Source organism: Cibotium barometz, chromosome 52 (genome assembly GCF_041138505.1).
Source record: "Cibotium barometz isolate CiBa-2024 chromosome 52, ASM4113850v1, whole genome shotgun sequence".
Classification (NCBI taxonomy): domain Eukaryota; kingdom Viridiplantae; phylum Streptophyta; class Polypodiopsida; order Cyatheales; family Cibotiaceae; genus Cibotium; species Cibotium barometz.
Genome location: NC_141097.1, coordinates 399017 through 418834, shown reverse-complemented (window position 1 = coordinate 418834; position 19818 = coordinate 399017). Strand labels below are relative to the sequence as shown.

Below are 19818 nucleotides of genomic sequence, written 5' to 3'. Positions count from 1 at the left end.
CTTGTCTCAGTGTTTGTAACCCTTAGACCCCATATTATTATATCCTAGGAAGATTCACTCTTTTCTTTTGGAATCCCTCTTGGTTGTCTGGAGAAATGTGCATGTAATAATCACAACAACAAAATGTTCTTACTAAAGGCTTCTTACCAGAGTAAGATTGTTAAGGACGCATCCCCTTCACCACCTTGATGTAACTCCTTTTGATGTGACTATATGCAACACAATGTTTATTGCCTTAAGCCAAAAGGTATTAGATAAGCCTACTCTGCAATATCTCTATGGCTATGCGATTGTTTGATTTGCAAAAAAGGCTGACAATTTATATAAAATGTTTCACATCTTGTACCTCTCCTAATGATTTTTTCATTAGCATCTAAGATGAGTACAAGACTTCATCAAACTAAACCCTGAAGTCTAAAACCTCTAGGCAATCTCTTATGACCACAACGAGAAGATTTGATTTGATATATCTAGAGCATCAAGGAGATTTGATAACTTTTTAGTATCACCATTACTTGACACAAAGTAGTTGGGCCTTTTGGTTGGGACATTTGGTATCTTTTTGAGTGCTAGTACCAAGAAGGACTTCCCTACTAGATTAGGGAGCTATATAAATCCTTCTAACTAGTCATATGTGATGGGATGCTCTCCTATTTTGATGATCCATACCATTAGGTGTTATAGAGAATTCTTGGTATTTAAATAAATTTTCTCAATTGCTATAAAGGTCTTCAATTTCACTTTAGACACCTTAATGACTTTAAGAAGGTACCATTATTCTCATCTACGTCCCGTCTTGTTTGTATTTTGCTTTTTGGTTGGGCTTGTCATAGTAGAAGGATTTCATGGTCTTTGTCTTCTTATTCTTTCTAGAAGAAGAGGGATTACAAGAGTGGTTTCCCTTTTCTTTCTTTGTGCTCGCTTATAAAGTGGAATCACCACTATCTCTAGCCTTTTGGCTTATCTCCTCTTCCATAATGAGCATATCACTAGACTCTTCAATAGTTAGAGGAGGATTCCTCTCTTTAATGTTAAATTAGGTGACCAAGCTATCATTCTTCTGGGACAAGGATCTAGATGCACCTTTATGCCAGTGTTGATCCCAATTATTGCCATTTGATTTCACAAATCCTTGATCGACATAATGATGACTGCTTCTCCCCATAATAAGAAATATTTATGCTAGCTGATTCTCAAGGTTGTAAATCCTTATCTAGATTGGCATTTTATATTGGTTTCATAAAACCACCGAGCCTCTATACTACAATAGTCATGCTACAGTATTGTATACTAAATCAGAGTTGTCATCATAAAATTAGTGACGGTGGTGATAATGGCACTCAAAGCATCTATTTTCCTCATCCTCCATGCTAAAATGAGAACATGATATGATCTGATGAAATTGTGTATATTCTTTTGGATCTAAAATGTTGAAGAAGTAGAAGCGATTTCATGTGATGGACATATACATATCGGCAATGTCTATTATGACGAGAGTCATTGGGTAATGTTAGGTAATGCTAGAGTAGGAAATAATTAAAATATTTATAATAGATCATTGGGATGCGTGTAGAGAGTAAAATAAGATGATTTGAGTGGGCCAAAATACATGCATAGTGGTCAGCCAAAGTTTATGGGCAAAGAATGGGTAAATAAAAAAAAATATGAGAAAATAGCGAGAAAAAGAGAAGAAGCAATTGTAGAGCTTGTGGGATACTATAGAGAGCAAAGAAGCAGAGATTTGGAGTGCAAATGGCTTAGTAATCATCAATGTAATATGGTACAAGCAAAAGAGATCAATTTATGTCTAAAATTTGTGTTTTCTACACACTTTCTCTCTCTACAAGTTGAAATTTCTCTCTCCACTATAGATTTCAACATTTTTGACTAATTTCTCATTCTTTGTGTTGATCACATCACTAATCACTCATATCAACAACTTAAAATAGTATCATCTATGTATTTAGACATTAATTCTTCATAATTCTATCAATTTTGAGTGTTTTTTTCCCTTTCTTGAGAGTCTATAGACATTGTTTTTCTCAAGTGATCAAGGCCTATGAGAGTGTGGGTTTGCTAAAAATTCTTTCATGGTATCAGAGTAGAGGCCTATAGCTTCCTTGTGTTAAGAGATTATCTTTGTGAGAATATTTTGGTTTTGTGTGAGAAGAGTAAATTGAGAGGTTGAAAGATTCTTTGGGTAGAGATGTGAGATATACAGGTTTTAAATATAACAGAAGTCACAAGCAATATGAGGAGTTTGTAACCTGGAGATGTAAATCTTATAGCAATGGAGAAATTGAATAAAGGGAATTACTACACAATGCGGTATAAAATGAAGTTGTACTTAGAGTCAATGGAATTATGGAACCTAATCAATTAGATAGGATTAGAATTAAGGCTCTTAAGAGTTTCAGATCCCCTGTAGACATAAGAGCAAGTGTCTACTATGATGGCATGACAATTAGGCAATGGCAATTAAAGAATAAAAAAGGTAATTTATCTTATAACTATGACTCTTTCTTCTCCAATTATTCCATATGTTGAGGATTATACAATAGCCAAAAAAGCTATGGGATGGTTTAGCAAATTTGTATGAGAGTGAATCATGGAGAAAGCTATAGTTGAAAACAGAGCTCAACAATGTGAAACGGAACAATATGAGCATTACGGATTATGTGGGTAAGATTTGGAGTCTTGTAGACTCATTAGAATTAATTGGTTATGTGGTTGAAGAGGAATGATAAAGTGAATGCATGATTATATGGTTTAGGCAAAGATTATAGAGTGTCTACCAGTATATGGACTAGAGATGAGTTGCCATCGTTTGAAGAGTTGGTACCAAAGTTGATGTAGGAAGAGAATCGGTTATAGGGAGGAGCTTCATCAACTGTGGGAGGATACTAGGAATCATCCTATTACAAAGTAGAGGGAGAAACCAACAAAGATGTTCAAGAGTTTAAATAGGTAGAATAGGAAGTCATCGAGCAAGAGGATATACCAAGGAGAGAACCAATATGAGTCCTATGGGTTTCAAGGAAGAGGTAGAGTAAGAGGGAGAGAACCAATATGAGTCCTATGGGTTTCAAGGAAGAGGTAGAGTAAGAGGGAGAGCAGATTTTAGAGGTAGAAGAGACTATAGAGAGTCTCGTGGAGGAAGAGGTAGAAGAGACTATAGAGAGTCTCATGGAAGAGGTAACTTTAGAGGTCAAGGATATGCAAGAGGGACTATAAGAGGTCAAGGATATCAAAAAAGCTATGGGCCAGGTTACCAAAGCAGCTATCACAGTGGATGTCAAGGTGGGTAAGCAAATCAAGGAAGAGGCCATGGTGTGATTCAAGATAGAAGTGGAATTGTATGCCATTATTTCATGGGAAGATAGATCATATGCTTCAATAATATTTTCACAAAGATAGGGATATGTGTGAGAAGGAAGGTACAATCTGTTGAAATATACAAGTGAATAGGGTGTGTGTGGGAACAAGCTCTTGGTTAGAGTTTGTAAAAGAGGAGATGTAATTGTGAAAGAACCTGTGAAAAGGTTAGAAGAATCTACTGGGAGAGAATAATGGGTAGCATGAGGGAATTTAGGAGTGTGGAGATATTCTGGGAGATATTCAGGGAAAAGAGAAGAGGTGGAGAGAATCAGGCAAGAGGTGGAGATATTCTGGGAGTAAATCATGGAGAAATCAAGGGGATTTGATGCTTGATGTAAACACTATAAATTGAGGCATAGCCCTAATGAGAATTTGCTGGTTTTTGAGTATCCATGCCTACATTAATCTATGTGCTAATTATTCACTAATTACGTCTTAATCACTTGCTAATCACTTTGTTAATTATGCTGATTCTAGTGTTTGATCCACCATAGCTCATCATTTTGCTCAAATTTCAACATGGTATCAGAGCCATGCCTAGAATCAACTAGATTTATGAGCCCATTAGTGAATTAATCAGGATTAGTAAGATAATTAGCAAAAAAAATCAGTTCTTAGTGAGTTTTCACTCTTCCCCTTCACCCCCAGCCAGTGGAGGGTCTCTAGCATCTAGCACACTCAAAATTAGGGCATAAGATTCTTACACAAGCTAGCTAAGGTCTTTGGCTTCAAGCCTATCAAGAAATCGTAGCAAACCGCCGGCGCATTCAGGAGATCTACGCGTTTTTTCCAGCGCTGCATTTTCTGGGTATTTTGCAGATCTTGAGCTCCTCCAATCAAATTGAGCTAATTCCTCCTAGCCCAAGGGGTAATCAAGCATGCTCTACAAGCTGGTGAAGACAGAAATCAATTTCATCAAGTCTACAGAGAGATCCAAGCTCTTCATCAAATCTGCAGGTGACTTTGGTAAAACAGAGATTAAGCTTTCATTATTTGGTCAAATCTTGTGTTTCTTGGCTTAATCCTCTACTAGACTCATTGCTATTGATGCCTTTCAAAGCATTTGAGCTCAATTGAAGTGGAAGGCACCAGATCTGGACTCCCCGCATACTCTGTTTTCTGCACACAAAACAGAGCATTAATTTGCTAATCAGTGATTAATCAGTGCTAATCACTGTACTTTGGTGCAATTGAGGGTTCAAATTAACCATTAGGTATCTGATACAGATCCCTAAAGCTTCAGATTGCAAATCGGAGTTGGTTTGATACTCCAACCATCCCGTACAAATTGGTTACTCTCAATTTAATGTAATTTCTGGTGATTTTATGCTGATAAAATTATTGTAATCATCTATTAAACACCAGATTGAGTTGTAAAAGGGTAGACACTGCCCTTGAATCTTGAATTTGGATCAAGAGGTAAGACCCCCTTCACATCACCATGAATTCAGCACAGGAAATAGCCAAATTTAATGGAGAACAGTTTTATACATGGCAAACAAAAACCATGTATTTGCTGATGAGGAAAAATCTGTGGGGATTAGTTGAAGGGAGAGATGAATGCCCAGAGAGAGGGGAAAATGAGTGGAAGTGTAGGAATGAAAAAGCATTGGGGCTTATTGCACTCAGTTTAAATGATGAGATCATTCACCATATCACAGGGATACAGTGGGCAAAAGATGCATGGGATGAACTCAATAAATTATTTGGTACACAAGCAAAAAATTCCAAGATAAATCTATTAATGCAGTTTTACAAATTGGACATGAAGGAAAGTGAACCCTTAATCACACACTTGAACAAATATAAAAGCATTAAGCAACAGCTGGCAGCTATTGGCAAAAAGGTAGAAGATGATGAAGCATTAGCTGTACTTTTGAAGAGTGTGGATAAAGGAGATTATGAAAACATTGTAGCAACACTAAAGAATGTGCCTGAACTGAAGATACACGAGATAGAAGCAGCTCTACTGGAGCAAGAGAGCAGAGGCAAAGAGAAGAAAGAGCTCGACTCAACAGCAGGAGAGGAAAAAGCATTCTTCACACGAGGAGGATTCTCTCGAGGACGAGGACGAGGAAGAGGCAGAGTAGGAGGGAGGACCTTCACTTGCCACAAATGTGGAAAGCCAGGACACATGGCGAGAGACTGCTACAGCAAACCCAGTGAAGAAGGAACGACATCGGCAAACTTCATGGAGGCTCCAAGAGAAGTGGAGTCGGATCATCTTTTCTGAGAGAGAGAGAGAGAGAACCCACAACCCAATGTAACCTGCCCCAATAAAGTAAAACCACCTCTGAGCCACCGATGATGTAGGCCAAGTGGTAGATGTATGTGTGAACACTTTAGTCAAGGTCACGGGCACTTATAGTAGGCTTGGACACATAGAGAGAGAGAGTGTCAAGGACTATGGAGTTTAGGGACTTGAGGCACTGGTCGCGGGCTATCAAGTAAGAGGGAAACTTGATACAGGGTCCAGGTGTGTTAGGATTATTCACTTGAGGGGAGGTGTTGAAATATACAAGTGAATAGGGTGTGTGTGGGAACAAGCTCTTGGTTAGAGTTTGTAAAAGAGGAGATGTAATTGTGAAAGAACCTGTGAAAAGGTTAGAAGAATCTACTGGGAGAGAATAATGGGTAGCATGAGGGAATTTAGGAGTGTGGAGATATTCTGGGAGATATTCAGGGAAAAGAGAAGAGGTGGAGAGAATCAGGCAAGAGGTGGAGATATTCTGGGAGTAAATCATGGAGAAATCAAGGGGATTTGATGCTTGATGTAAACACTATAAATTGAGGCATAGCCCTAATGAGAATTTGCTGGTTTTTGAGTATCCATGCCTACATTAATCTATGTGCTAATTATTCACTAATTACATCTTAATCACTTGCTAATCACTTTGTTAATTATGCTAATTCTAGTGTTTGATCCACCATAGCTCATCATTTTGCTCAAATTTCAACACAATCAAGGTAACTATGAATCTACTTCTAAGGAAGGAAGAGAGGAGAAAGAAGAGCACTGATTGTTGGAATTAGGGTTGCAGGAAAGCACACAAAGCTTGGAGAAGAAGAAGCAAGAATGCACACAACACAAAGTGTATTAGATTGTGTCAATGTACAAAAGATAAGTTAGCCCTAGAATGATGGGCGTATATACAAGCCGGGGGAAAAAACCTCCTAAAGAGGGAAAAAGTGCCCCGACGGTCCTAAGTGTGTTCACACACATCACTGCCTATATATATGGCAACAAATCCCCCCTGGGAGTGATGGTGTGAACGAGAGCTGGCACTCATGTATAGGGGAGTGCCATGCCCGAAGTAGATCAATCCACAAAGGGGAGCAAGCCCAAAGCTTTGCGGAAAGCTTCGAACTTCTCACGAGGAAGTGCCCTTGTGAAAAGATCGGCGAGGTTGTCCTGTGTTGGCACATAGGCCAAGCTGATCTCTCCTGCTGAGAGTCTCTCCCTGACATAGTGATAATGCACCTCAATGTGCTTTGTGCGAGCATGAAAAACTGGGTTTCTTGCAACTGCCAATGCGCTCTGACTGTCAGTGAAGATAGAGGTTGCAGACTCCTGTCCAACACCCAAGTCAGCCATAAGCCGTCTGAGCCACACACACTCAACCGTAGCTGTGAAAGCTGCCATGTACTCAGCTTCACAACTCGAAGTGGCCACAGTAGGTTGCTTCTTGCTCAACCAAGATATGCATGAGCTACCGAGCATGAAACAAAAACCACTTGTGGACACTCTTGTGTCATAGCAACCAGCCCAATCTGAGTCCGAAAAAGCATGTAAATCTGGCGGCAACGATCCCCCCTTGGGATAAAACAACCCAAGATGTATGGTGCCACTCAAGTAGCGAAAGATACGTTTAACTGCCTTTCAATGCTGAGACCCTGGGCTATGCATAAACCTGCTCACCTGTGAGACTGCAAACTGAATGTCCGGCCTCGTAATGCATACATAAATGAGGCAACCAGCAGCTGTCTGATAGAGTGTGACATCAAAGTGATCTCCAGCATCATGAAGACTCAACTTCAAACCTGTCTCCATTGGAGTAGCAATAGGCTTGCAGTCTTCAAGGCCAAATCTCCGCAACAATGTCTCAATATACTTTGTCTGACACAAAGCAATACCTCCATCACACTACTTAAATTGTATCCCCAAATAATGATGCAAATGCCCCAAATCTGACATCTCAAAAGAGGCATTCAAATCAGCCTTAAAATCAGCAATATGACTCTCATTTGGTCCTGTGAGCAGCATGTCATCGACATAGAGAGCAATGATTAGTGTACACCATCCACACGTTTAACATACAAAGTGCTTTCTGTTGGACTATTCTGAAACCCATGTGCAGTCAAATATGCATGTATCTTTTCATACCAAGCTCGTGGAGCTTGCTTTAAACCATATAAAGCCTTTTTCAACCTTCACACTTTGTCTTCCTGCCCTCTTTGAACAAAACCACGAGGCTGCGATACATACACCTCCTCATGCAAATCTCTATTCAAGAACGCAGTCTTTATGTCTAGCTAATGTACATTCCAACCATTATGAGCTGCCAATGCACAAATGCTACGAATGGTAGTCATACGACAAGTGGGAGCAAAGGTCTCATCAAAATCAATGCCCTTTTCTTGAGCATAACCCTTTGCAACAAGTCTAGCCTTATAGCGATCAACACTGCCATCTGGCTTTCGTTTCAACTTAAAAACCCACTTACATCCAATGGCCTTTTTACCAATAGGCAAATCACACAAAGACCATGTACCATTCTCCATTATAGCATCATATTCACTTTGCATTGTAGCCAACCAATTTTTTGATTTTTGTGCCTCATCAAATGAAAGAGGTTCTTCCTCTTCACACATACTAGACACAGCCAAAGCATAACAATCTGATGCATAAGAGGCATGCTGAAAACTTGAATGAGTACAACTAGATATAGGTGCATCAATTTTACTATCACGCAAGGTTTGCACCAGCCATTTAGGCATACCTCTAGCTTGCTCATTTTCAGCCCTATCCTCATGAATTACATCCTGTAAATCTGCATCAGAAATAGGCTGATCTATGATGTCGTTTGAAATCTGCATAGGTTGAATATTTGCCTCATTAGGACTTACATTTGAATTCCCACCTGTAAAGAGAGGCAACAACGTATCAAATACATCCCGTGAGCTCACACCTGTCTCTTTGGTACATGATAACAAAGGTTGCACAGCATCTTTCACAAAAACATCTCGGCTAATCAGGATACGCTTTGACTGTGGATGATACAATCTGTAACCCTTGCTCTCAGCATTGTAACCAACAAAAATGCATTTGACAACCTTATCATCCAATTTTTTGCGTTGTTGCACAGGCACTAAAGCATAGGCCAAGCAATCAAAGACACGCAAGTGACCAATAGAAGGCTTCCTGCCATGCCAAGCTTCGTATGGGGTAATAGACTGCAAGGCCTTAGTGGGACACCTGTTGAGTACATATGCAGCACACATGACAGCCTCAAGCCAAAACACATGTGGCAAAGCTTGTCTCTTGACCATACATCGTGCCATCTCCATAAGTGACCTGTTTTTCCTCTCAGCAACACCATTTTGTTGAGGGGTATACGACACTGTACATTGGTGTTTTATCCCACGACTAGCCAGAAATGCATCAAACTCTTTAGACATATACTCCCCCCCTCGATCAGAACGAAGGGTGCCCACAGTACAATTGGATACATTTTCAACCATAAGAAAAAACTGTTTGAAGCACAAAAACACTTCGGACTTTGCCTTCAGTGGATATACCCATGCATGCCTTGAGTAATCATCAATGAAAGTCACGAAGTACAAGTGTTTACCAAATGACGAAGTTTGCATAGGCCCACATACATCACTATGTACAAGTTGCAATTTGCGAGTAGCCCGCATAGAACCATCCTTTGGAAACGCAGAATGCTGCATTTTGCCCAAAATACAGCCTTCACAAACATGTTTCAATGGTGCCTCAAGAGGGGGCAATGAAGTAACCATATCAAATTTCTGCAAACGCAGCAAACTAGAAAAGTTCAGATGACCAAAACGAGCATGCCATAGTTTTGTATCTGAAACTGCCTTTTCATCAGAAACTGCATTTGCTGAATCTTCCACACACTTGTCATAAGAATTGAGCCTATATAGCCCATGAAACAAGGTGCCAGATACAATAATCGTATCACCAGAAGTCAAATCATGAACAGTACATCTGTCATCCACAAATTTGACTACAAATCCAAGTCTAGCAAGCGCAGAGACAGACAATAGATTCTTCTTTATCCCTGGCACATACAAAGCATCTGAAAGTGTGAAAGCACTGCCATTTGGAGCAGTAAAGCATAATTTTACCAATTCCCTTCACTGGGTAAGAAGCATTATTGGCACATGTGACAGTATTCCCATTAGAGACAGCCTCAAGACAAGTGAACATATCACGATGTGAGGTAATGTGCTTTGTAGCACCACTGTAAAAATACCAAACATGAGAGTCAACAGAAACTGCCAAACATGCATCATGTACAGATGGGTCATACTGGCAATACACGCTAAACGCCCATTCTGTATCCTACATAACATTTGCAGAATCTGCATTTTTAGAAGCATCCGCTATTGTGGCTGCATTTGTAGAAGCATCCGCTATTGTGGCTGCATTTGACTCTTTCTTCTTTGTCTCTTTAGCCTTTAGCTTAGGGCAATTCTTAATGACATGATCATTTGCCTTACAATAGTTGCACCTGGTCTTTTTCTTGCCTTTATCAAGAGCCTTCTCAGACTTATTGTTGCTACCTGTGGAAGGAGAAGAAGTTGCAGACCTACTAATAGGAGAAGAAACAGTGGAAGGGACTGCCTTACCACTTCTTCTCTACTACTGGGCAGCAATAAATGCTTGATCAACTGCACGCTGCCTGGCCCTATTTTGCCTGGACTGCGCTTCTTGTAAGAGCTTGTTGACTAAAGTATCATACTTGACAGCATCAGGTCTGCTGTCCTCAGTAAGAAGTCTCCACGTGGAAGCAAAAGTCTGATATGTCTCAGGTAAAGCATCAAGAACAGTCTGCACAAAAGAATGATCAGGAATAATCTCACCTGCAAAAATCAACTGTTCTTTGAGATCTTTAATCTCAGCAAGAAAAACATTCATGTCATCATCTTCCTGCATAATCTTCAATTCTAGCTCTTTACTCAGGTAAGAGATTTTTGCCTCGTTACGACCTGCATACAAACCAGCTAGAATATCCCAAGCCTGTTTTGCTATTTTAGCTGAACGAATATGTGGGGTGATGTTACGTTTGACAGAAAGTGCAATCAAGGCATGAGCCTGCGCATCTTTACCATCCCAACGAGCTTGTTCAGCAGTGGGTAAAACAGCAACAACAGTAGAGCTGCTAGAACGTGCAACATCCTCAATAGATCCTACATCCAAAGAACCTGGACGTACATCCATACCCTGCATAATGTTCCACACTCCTTTTGCAACCAAAACATGCTGCATCATGTATGCCCAAAGTGGGTAGTTGCTGTCTCCATCCAGTTTGTCTTCAGCAGACAACATGCGAAATACATCATTGTTGTTATCAGCCATGGCCCTGACTGAAACTGATGCAAAAGCTACCTGTAATGAAGCAAAGACTGAACAGAGAATAACTCGTGCTATGTAGCACGGTCCACAATAGAATACGTATGCTTGTTTTGCAAAAAACTGCACTGTCGAAATTTATGCACAAAATGACGAAAATACCTGTGCAGAACTTGAAATGCAAAAACGGAGCCCGAAACGACCTCAGATGCGATTTCTGAGAACGCCAAGCCCTATGAGCTTATTTGCAGAGTATAGGGACCTACAAGCGCTCGTGAAAACTCACCTCAATTGGAGAACGTGAGTCGGAGAGTGCTGGCGGCGTAGCCCTGGGAGCCGATGCCAGCTCTGATGCCAATTGTTGGAATTAGGGTTGCAGGAAAGCACACAAAGCTTGGAGAAGAAGAAGCAAGAATGCACACAACACAAAGTGTATTAGATTGTATCAATGTACAAAAGATAAGTTAGCCCTAGAATGATGGGCGTATATACAAGCCGGAGGAAAATACCTCCTAAAGAGGAAAAAAGTGTCCCGGCGATCCTAAGTGTGTTCACACACATCACTACCTATATATATGGCAACACTGATTGTTTTTGTATGAATCATGACCACTCATAAATTCTTGAGTATGAATATATGTGAAGACAAATGGTACATTGACTCGGGATGTAGAGTAATCATATGACGAGCCATGATGAATGGTTTAAAGAAAAGTGGGAAGTGCCTTTATATGTGACTACCGGGGATCCCGCTACTCGATACAGATTGTAGGCACTAAAGGGGAGAAACACTTGCATAATGTATTATTTGCTCCAAGTATTACAAAGAAGAACCTGTTACTATCAGTTGGACAAATGGTTGAGCAAGACATGAGTGTGATATTTGATCCTATGGGTTGTTTTGTTTATGTTTGCAAGGCTGAAAATAAGCTCACAGCAGCAAAATGGAGAAGAGAAGGTTTACTTTGGATGAATGCAATAACAATAAGTAGGAGAATATGTATTCATAATCAAAGAGTATGATAGAGTTTGATGTATGTCATCGAAGGCTTAGACATGTGAGTGCAACCCAAGTTAAGGGAATAGTGACAGTTTTGCCATCTTCCAAAATAAGTGAATTGGCATGTATGTGAATTTCACGTGCATTTGGGAACTCTTCCAAATTGCCATTTAGTAAGCAAGGCCAATTGAAGCATATGTACATCAAGAGCTGACTATAAGATGTACACAACTTCTTATTTGTGACAGCATGGCATACATCAACAAGATGTACACCACAAATGAATGGGGTTACCGAAACAAAGAATAGACATATTGCAGAGACAGTTAGAGCCATACTTAATAAGATGAATAGACCTAACTTCTATTGGGCTGAGGCGTGCACATATGCTGTGTTTCTAATCAATCAAGCTCCGACTCGTATGCTTGGAGATGCAACACCAGAGGAGATGTATCACTTGTATCCTCGACCTCCCTCACGTTCAACAACATGAGACGAACCACTGCTCCAAAAAGAAACCCTTAAAATTAAAGGTAATGTTTAGGTTTAACAAGAATTTAGACTTGAAAATATACAAATTTCACCCCTCAAAATTAAAGGCAGCAGTGCTCTCGTGAGCTGGTTTAAGCCGCACTGATCGTCTCACTTATAGCTGCCGGCCTTGGCTGGCCGCCTTTCCTCTCGCAGGTGGTTGTGCTCTTTGCGTTCTTGGGTGGGACGAGCAACTTGTTCATCACTAGAGCGAGCGAGGAGACTATCTTAGCTTTGTGCATCTCAGATCGACTCTCTCTCTCTCTCTAGCTAGCATCAAAACCTAAGGTGAAGTCATGGCATCTTTCGTCGGTCGTTATGGGTGAGAACCAATCATATCATCTTGTGTACACTACAGCAGCGTCTGCCAGCTCGAGAGCAGCTTGTGGGGAAAGGGAGGTAAACACAACGACATTTATGATGCAAAGCCATTATCCATGTCTTGTCGTTGTAGTATAGTGGTGAGTATTCCCGCCTGTCACGCGGGTGACCCGGGTTCGATCCCCGGCAGCGGCGATTCCCTTTTCGACGTTGCAGCTGCGCCCTTTTCGGGTCAATGAGACATCAGGCTTCAAACCTAGGCAGGGTCCCGGAATTCTCAAACGACTTCCCTGTTTTTTTCCGAGTTTCCATGTTACCAAAGGTGAATAATCTTCTACTATTCATATGGTCAAGACTAAAGATATAAGCTCTCTCTCCATAAGATAAATAAGCACCCCAAACCTTTTTAGGCGGTCCATTAAGGTTCGGGGGTCCATGCAACAACGTTCGCCTCCTTCAGTTTGTTGGGCTTCCATGCAACCTTTGCGTGCTTCAGTTTGTTGGGCTTCTGGCGCGACTCGTCTCACAGCGATTTTTCTGGTTCTGGGTCTTCCGAGATGTTCTTCTTCACGTGCTTCTCGAGCGAGTCATCAGCTATTTTTCTGGTTTGGTAAGGCTTCCATGCAACCTTCGCCTCCTTCAGTTTGTTGGGCTTCCATGCAAAACCTTCGCTTGCTTCAGTTTGTTCGGCTTCTGGAGAGCGAGTCCTCAGCGATTTTCCTGGTTCTGGGTCTTCTGGAACGGTATGGCGAGATGTTCTTCTTAGAGACGTCCCTGTGGGGCCCCATATCACCACTCCACCAGATGGCCCTTCTACAGTCCGTAATCTTCGCGCGGTGAAGCAAAGAGCCAAATCCTCGGGTATGTTAGACCGGTTTCTAAACTTGATTTTGTAGTTGCTCGTTTGTTTTCTGTTGTTATGTGCTCATTTTTTCCCTGCCTGATTCATTGAATATTGTTTCTGTGCACTATGCAGGAAAATAAATAAATCTACATGATGCGGTTGGTTATCCCCAAACGTGTGAATCAATAAACAAATATTCCTTTTTTAAAAACAATGTCTATGTTCCACTTAAATATGCAGCCGAAACATTGTATGTTCAATGTCTATGTTCCACTTAAATATGCAGCCGAAACATTGTATGTTCAATGTCTGTCCGCTATAATGCAGAAAAATAAATTAATCCATTCGAGTAATACGCACTGTGTATTTTCTTTTGATTTATTTATGCATGTGCCTGGTTGTCCACATGTGTGAATATTGTATACTATGTTTCTGTCCTCTATGTACAAAAATAAAGTAATAAACGAATGTTTCTTTTCTTTTAAATATGTCTTTGTTCCAGTCTATAAGGCTACAAACATTGTAGGGTCTGTTTCTGACCGCTATGCTGAAAAATAAAATATTTAATTTGATTTATTTATTTCCATTTTTTAAAGTCGATAAAAATGCATATTCTGCAGTTAATAAGAGGCACATTCTGCAGTTCATAAGACTATAATGCCTTTATGTTGTCCCCCCTATCTCCTTTACATATAACGAGCTGTAATATTTGGAATGATAATATTTGAATTGATAATTATTTAAATAGTCTATTTCTGTAAACTGCAGGATCGACATATTCGGATAAGAAAGGCAAAAAGCCAGAGACATCCGAACCATCGGTTCACAAGATACCTAAACTCCCAACAGAGAAAAAAACAAGACTCTTTGAGGTGTCTATGACTATAGGTATTGGGAATGGTGATATTAAATTGTCTTCCTGGTATAGCCATTAGAAGAATTTGTTTTAGAATGGAATGCTTTAAAGGGCTTTTTGCTTTAGAGAAAGGGGGCACATTGAATCACTTACACTTTCAAATGGTGGCACATTTAATGGCACCATCGTTGATTAGTATAGGCAAAACCATAAAGAGATACTTGGGTTGGGATCTGTTCAAGCCTAAAGGAGGATTCGTGATGTGCAGAGGCCTTCGAAAGATTAGGATGCACACACTAGAAGTAATGATAGGCTATTGTATGAAGGATTTGCACAAGCCACACTTTAAATTTTTCTCAAACAACATTTCAAGCGAAGAGATAACAAGAGGTAGACAGCTATTTGCTCTATATGGCCAGGTAGACTTAAAAAATAAGGTCTGCCTCTCGCCTATAAACTTATTGAAAGAGCATATGTGTATATGGACAACTACATAGCTAATAAACTAGGAGCCTCATTGCAAAGCACGCTTTTGAAGATGGTACGTACAGGTAAGTACTACCTAGCTACTTCATGGATCATTCCCAAAACTGGTTCCGACATGAGCAGGCAAAGATCGGCCGCAATGAAACTCCCTCACCTCACCCAATGTATCAACATCGATAAAATTTTCTTCTCAAAAGAACTTGGCAGCAAAGGATATTTCAACCAGATGAATCCAACACCTCAAGCCCAACATGAAGATGAAGGCAGTGACAACACTGGAGAAGAACAATATGAGAACAACGACGACCTCGCCACTCGAAACAACCCAATTGTGGTTGATGATGATGTGCTAGAACAGCCACAACAAGAGTACAACACATCATTCCTTTCCATCTAGGAAAGGAATGCAAACTTCAAAAGATCTATTGTGGAAGGACATAGTTTTGTACGTCTATCTCTTGAAGTATGTAAATATGTGGGCCTTAGTGAGGAAGATGGTTGTTTCCTCTAGCTTTTTGAGAAAAGTCAATTTCAAAGTATGCAATGTACAGTGTGTCGCTTGTAATTAAATCATTCCCCTTGATGTATAATACAACCCGGCTTTTTCTCAAAACTTGATTTTTTTACTTTTCTATTAGATTTAAAAACAACGCAAAGCCTTTATTACACTTAAAAACAACACAAAACCTTTCTGAATTTCTGAATACGCAGCTTTCCAAACCTTAGAAAAACTAATGTTCTTTGCATTTCGTGCCATAAAAAAACTAATTAATAGCTTAGAGTGAATATACACCCACAAAAAAAAAGATAAGATAAATAAGCTATCTCTCCATAAGATAAATAAGGTCATTGCTCTTGCTAACTCTCTCATAAAAGTCATTGTCTATCGATTCTAATCCATTAAAAAGGTATGTTTAGAGAACCCTCAATTTGCACTTTTTTACATGCACATTTGAGTGTACTTGAATATTCCTTATGCATTTACAAAAGTTATAGCTTCACCATTGGTTCCTTTCATTGGCATGGGTTTTCAATCTCTGATACGTAGCTAACTTTATGGTAAATCATCTCAATTTATCTCGCCTGATTTCACTAGCATAAGCTCTAATCTTTAAGCCTTAATTTGGTACAAGATTCAATCCCTAACCTAAGGGTGGGATTCCACTTCTAAGGTTAACACAGAGTTTCTTTTTATTTCACTAAATTTGACTAGCATTTTATCTCTCTGGGTTTACTCTAAGGTTCAACCTTTACTTGACCATAATTATAATTTCAAGGGTTCCCAACCCCAAAACCAAAGTTAAAGGTTAACCCTAAAATTATCCTCCTTTTTGAAACTTCCAGCCTAGAGAGATGACAGGTTCTAGAGGGATCTTCTCTCTCTAGAATTATAGCATTCTCACCTATAATTTGTAAGGTTGATTTCTAGGGATTTTAAATGTATAAGTCAATATATTTTTGAAAGATAAAAAACTTACTTGATTTAATTAAACATCTCTATGTGAAAAGGGTCATATGCATATTGTGGTGCACATAAAGGGAGTGCACATGCACACTTAGGTTAATTATTCTACTTTAAGGGTTAACATTGTCTACTCTTTTTTGTTGTTGAAAATGTATGGTGATTTGGTTGGGTAATTCTACTTCCAATAAAATTTTTACTTATTGATAATAAATATGGGTACAATAACATAAAAAATATGCCCAAGTGCTCTTAGGCAATTTTATCCTAAGCCACGCCTTGGTTAATTATTATAGCATTAATAATTTTATCTACTCAAGCTTATCTAATAAATATAAACTTAAGGTTCATGATTTATATGAATAAGTTAAAGTTTTTATGGTCAAAAAGTGCCATAAATATAACCACTATTTTGCTACTACTATTTCCACCCAGTTTTTTATTCTTCTTCTCCCACTGTGAGATATTTCTAGACTACAAGCTTTCACTAGTTTTTAGGTGTAGCTTTTGGGTACAAGATTTTGGCTGAGCTGACCCTATATCTACCTTTGAGATTCTAGTCTTCTAGGTGAAAAAGCACTAATTGTTTATAGGTGGGTGTGGGGGCAATCATGATAGCTTTCAACTTTTCCAAATAACCATCCCACACTGCATATAACTCTTCCATTGCATGTTTATTCTAGTCATCCATTATGGTTGTATCTAACTCTCGTAAACCTTTGGAGTCCCATCCACCTCATAAACCATTGGAGACCCATCCGCCTTGTACATTGTAAGCATGGCCTATTAGTTTTCACCAGCTTGGCGTTGTCTTTGTCCATGTGCTGCTAACTCTTGGTGCTCTTAAATTATTGCTTCCATTTTTGTGGCTAAGGACTTTGAGGCTTATTGTGTCTAATTTCTATTTTATTTTTTCGCTCTCCCGCCTTGCTTGGCCATATATATTTTTTAGCTCTATCACTTCTTTTGTTAGTACTTTATTTGTTCCTTGTAGGCCTAGGACCTGCATAGAAGCAATCAACGTCTCCTCACAAATTCTCCCTTGCTTGTATTGCTTCTTGTTGTAGAGTTGAGTTACATCATCCCTTTCTTTTAGGGACTTCTCTATAAATTTTGGATCTCTTGTGGGCCTTCTCTATAGATTTTAAATCTCCCTTGGGCCTTTCACCACACATTTTTGTAAATAGCTTAAGGCTCCCTAAGCCTAGTCTGCATCCACCATGTCTAGGAATCTTGTAGTGCACATATAGTTGGCTCTATTAGCTCTCGCACAAACACTATAGGGGCTTTGGTAATGGCATTGCTACCTCTAGAGCTACTGCAAGCATAGTCACATATATAGATATATGTGCTCTTCTTGGGATGTGTTGCCAAGTATAGCCAAATATTTTATGATATGTGTGGTGGTTTGGCACTTTTAATCCTCCTGGCTTCCACTTTCATCCTACTAGCTTTTTCAGCCTACTGGTTTCCACCATTGATTATTTTGGTTCCTCTTGCTTATTGACTTATGGATTTGAAACTCTTGACACTTCCTATATGGGGACCTCCACCTTCTTTAAGGCTTTAGCTTGGGTGACTTCTACTTTCTTGATTTACTTTGTTAGAGTCTTTGTTGTAGTTGAATTTTCTTTTCTGCCCTACCTCCTAGACTACCAATTGATATCCTTCTTGGGGTTTTTGTAGCACACTTCTCATTTTATTTTTGTAGAAGAGTGAGTACAATCATTTGTTAGGTGTTTCCAAATTTGGCCCACACCTCTTCTTCTTCTTTCTCTTGGCATACTTTACCCTACTACTTTATTTTTGTGCTTTCTTAAAATAACACCTTTAGATATCCACCAATCTTTGACTTGCTATTGGGATTTGTCACCCGATCAATTTCCTCCTCAAGATTTTTGTATAGAATCCAGGTTACATGTGATCCTACCTTTGTTGTCGTCATTAACCATAGTTTTCCTTGTATGTAGTAAAGTTTATGTGTTAAACATACCATTTCTACTATTTGTTCAAGCAATTTTTGTTAGGGAATCATCAAATTACGTGCTCTTTTTCCCTTCCCTCTTTTGAGCTAAGCTTCTTTAGGGATCTTCCTCTATTGTAGTCTTAATTTCCATTTCTCCTTTTATCCAATAGCTTGAAGGCATCAACGAAATACCTTGATGTGAACTTTTTCTTTTGTACTAATGTTAGAGAGTGACTATGATAGATTTTCATAGCTTTTCAAGGTACCTCTCTATCTATAGGTTTAGTTATAGTTCTACAATTCTAGCCTCAAACTCATCATTAACCATCACCCAATATTTATCCCATGTAGCCCTTATGTTATCATCCACATCCTTTCAGGTTTCATCTAGCATTGTGACTGAAAGGATTTAAGAGCCCTTTGTGCTAATATATCCCTCTGCTTCTCAAAAGCCCTCTTTAGAGTGGTAAGATCACTTCTTAATTGCCTCACAATTGGATTAACAAGATATCTACACAAGGGAATGTGAGGGTGTACAAGCCCTTTATGAATAGTAATGTCCTCTAGGATATCCCCACCTTTAGGCCGGGAATAAGATCCTCCACATCATCTTTCTACTTCTCTTGTTTACCTGCTCCATTATTGTTTCCTTGATCATCTTTCTTCTCTACCTGGCCCACAATTAGGGCATCATCAAGATATTGGGCTTCCATGTATTGAATATCACTCCCTTGTTGCTGGTGGGCATCCTCATGCTCTTGGCTAACCTCCTTCTCTTCTTGCTTCTTCTTCTTGCTACCTCCTCTGGATGTACTACCAAAAGCTCTCTTCCATATCTCAAGAGATCAAGGACACAAGGCAGACGCAAATCAATATACATAATCGTAAACTAAAATATTTGTGAAAGTTCACTACAAGACAATGCTGCCATACACGCGTTTCATACACGCGATAAATTACGAGCACGTGTATGGTCGCGCTTGTATTTGAATAGAATCGGGCGCGTGTATTTTATCATTTAAGTTCGCGTGTATATTTGCATTTATCAATGCATGTATAAACACGTTTATATACACGCAGTAATACACGCATCTATACACGCTAATATACACGGATTAATACACGCTACTATACACGGATTAATACACGCCACTATACACGGATTAATACACGCATGGTAAAGAAAAACTGAAAAAAAAACTGAATTCCTTTACAAAATTAAAAACTATTTTCTTTAAACCATCTCATAGTACATTACAGTATACATCATTACACAATCCCACTACATGCATTTACAACAATGAAATATATTCAAAAATAAATCATGCATATGAGATGATAGAAATGTCATCAATTTAGAACGTACAGTGA

General features: G+C 39.3%; 1 non-coding gene across 1 annotated transcript; it reads left to right on the top strand.

Annotated features, from left to right (window-relative positions):
- The first annotated feature begins 12956 nt into the window (after nucleotides 1-12956).
- Nucleotides 12957-13028, top strand: TRNAD-GUC (transfer RNA aspartic acid (anticodon GUC)). The gene has a single exon. It is a non-coding gene; the product is annotated as a tRNA-Asp (tRNA).
- The last annotated feature ends 6790 nt before the right edge of the window (nucleotides 13029-19818 follow it).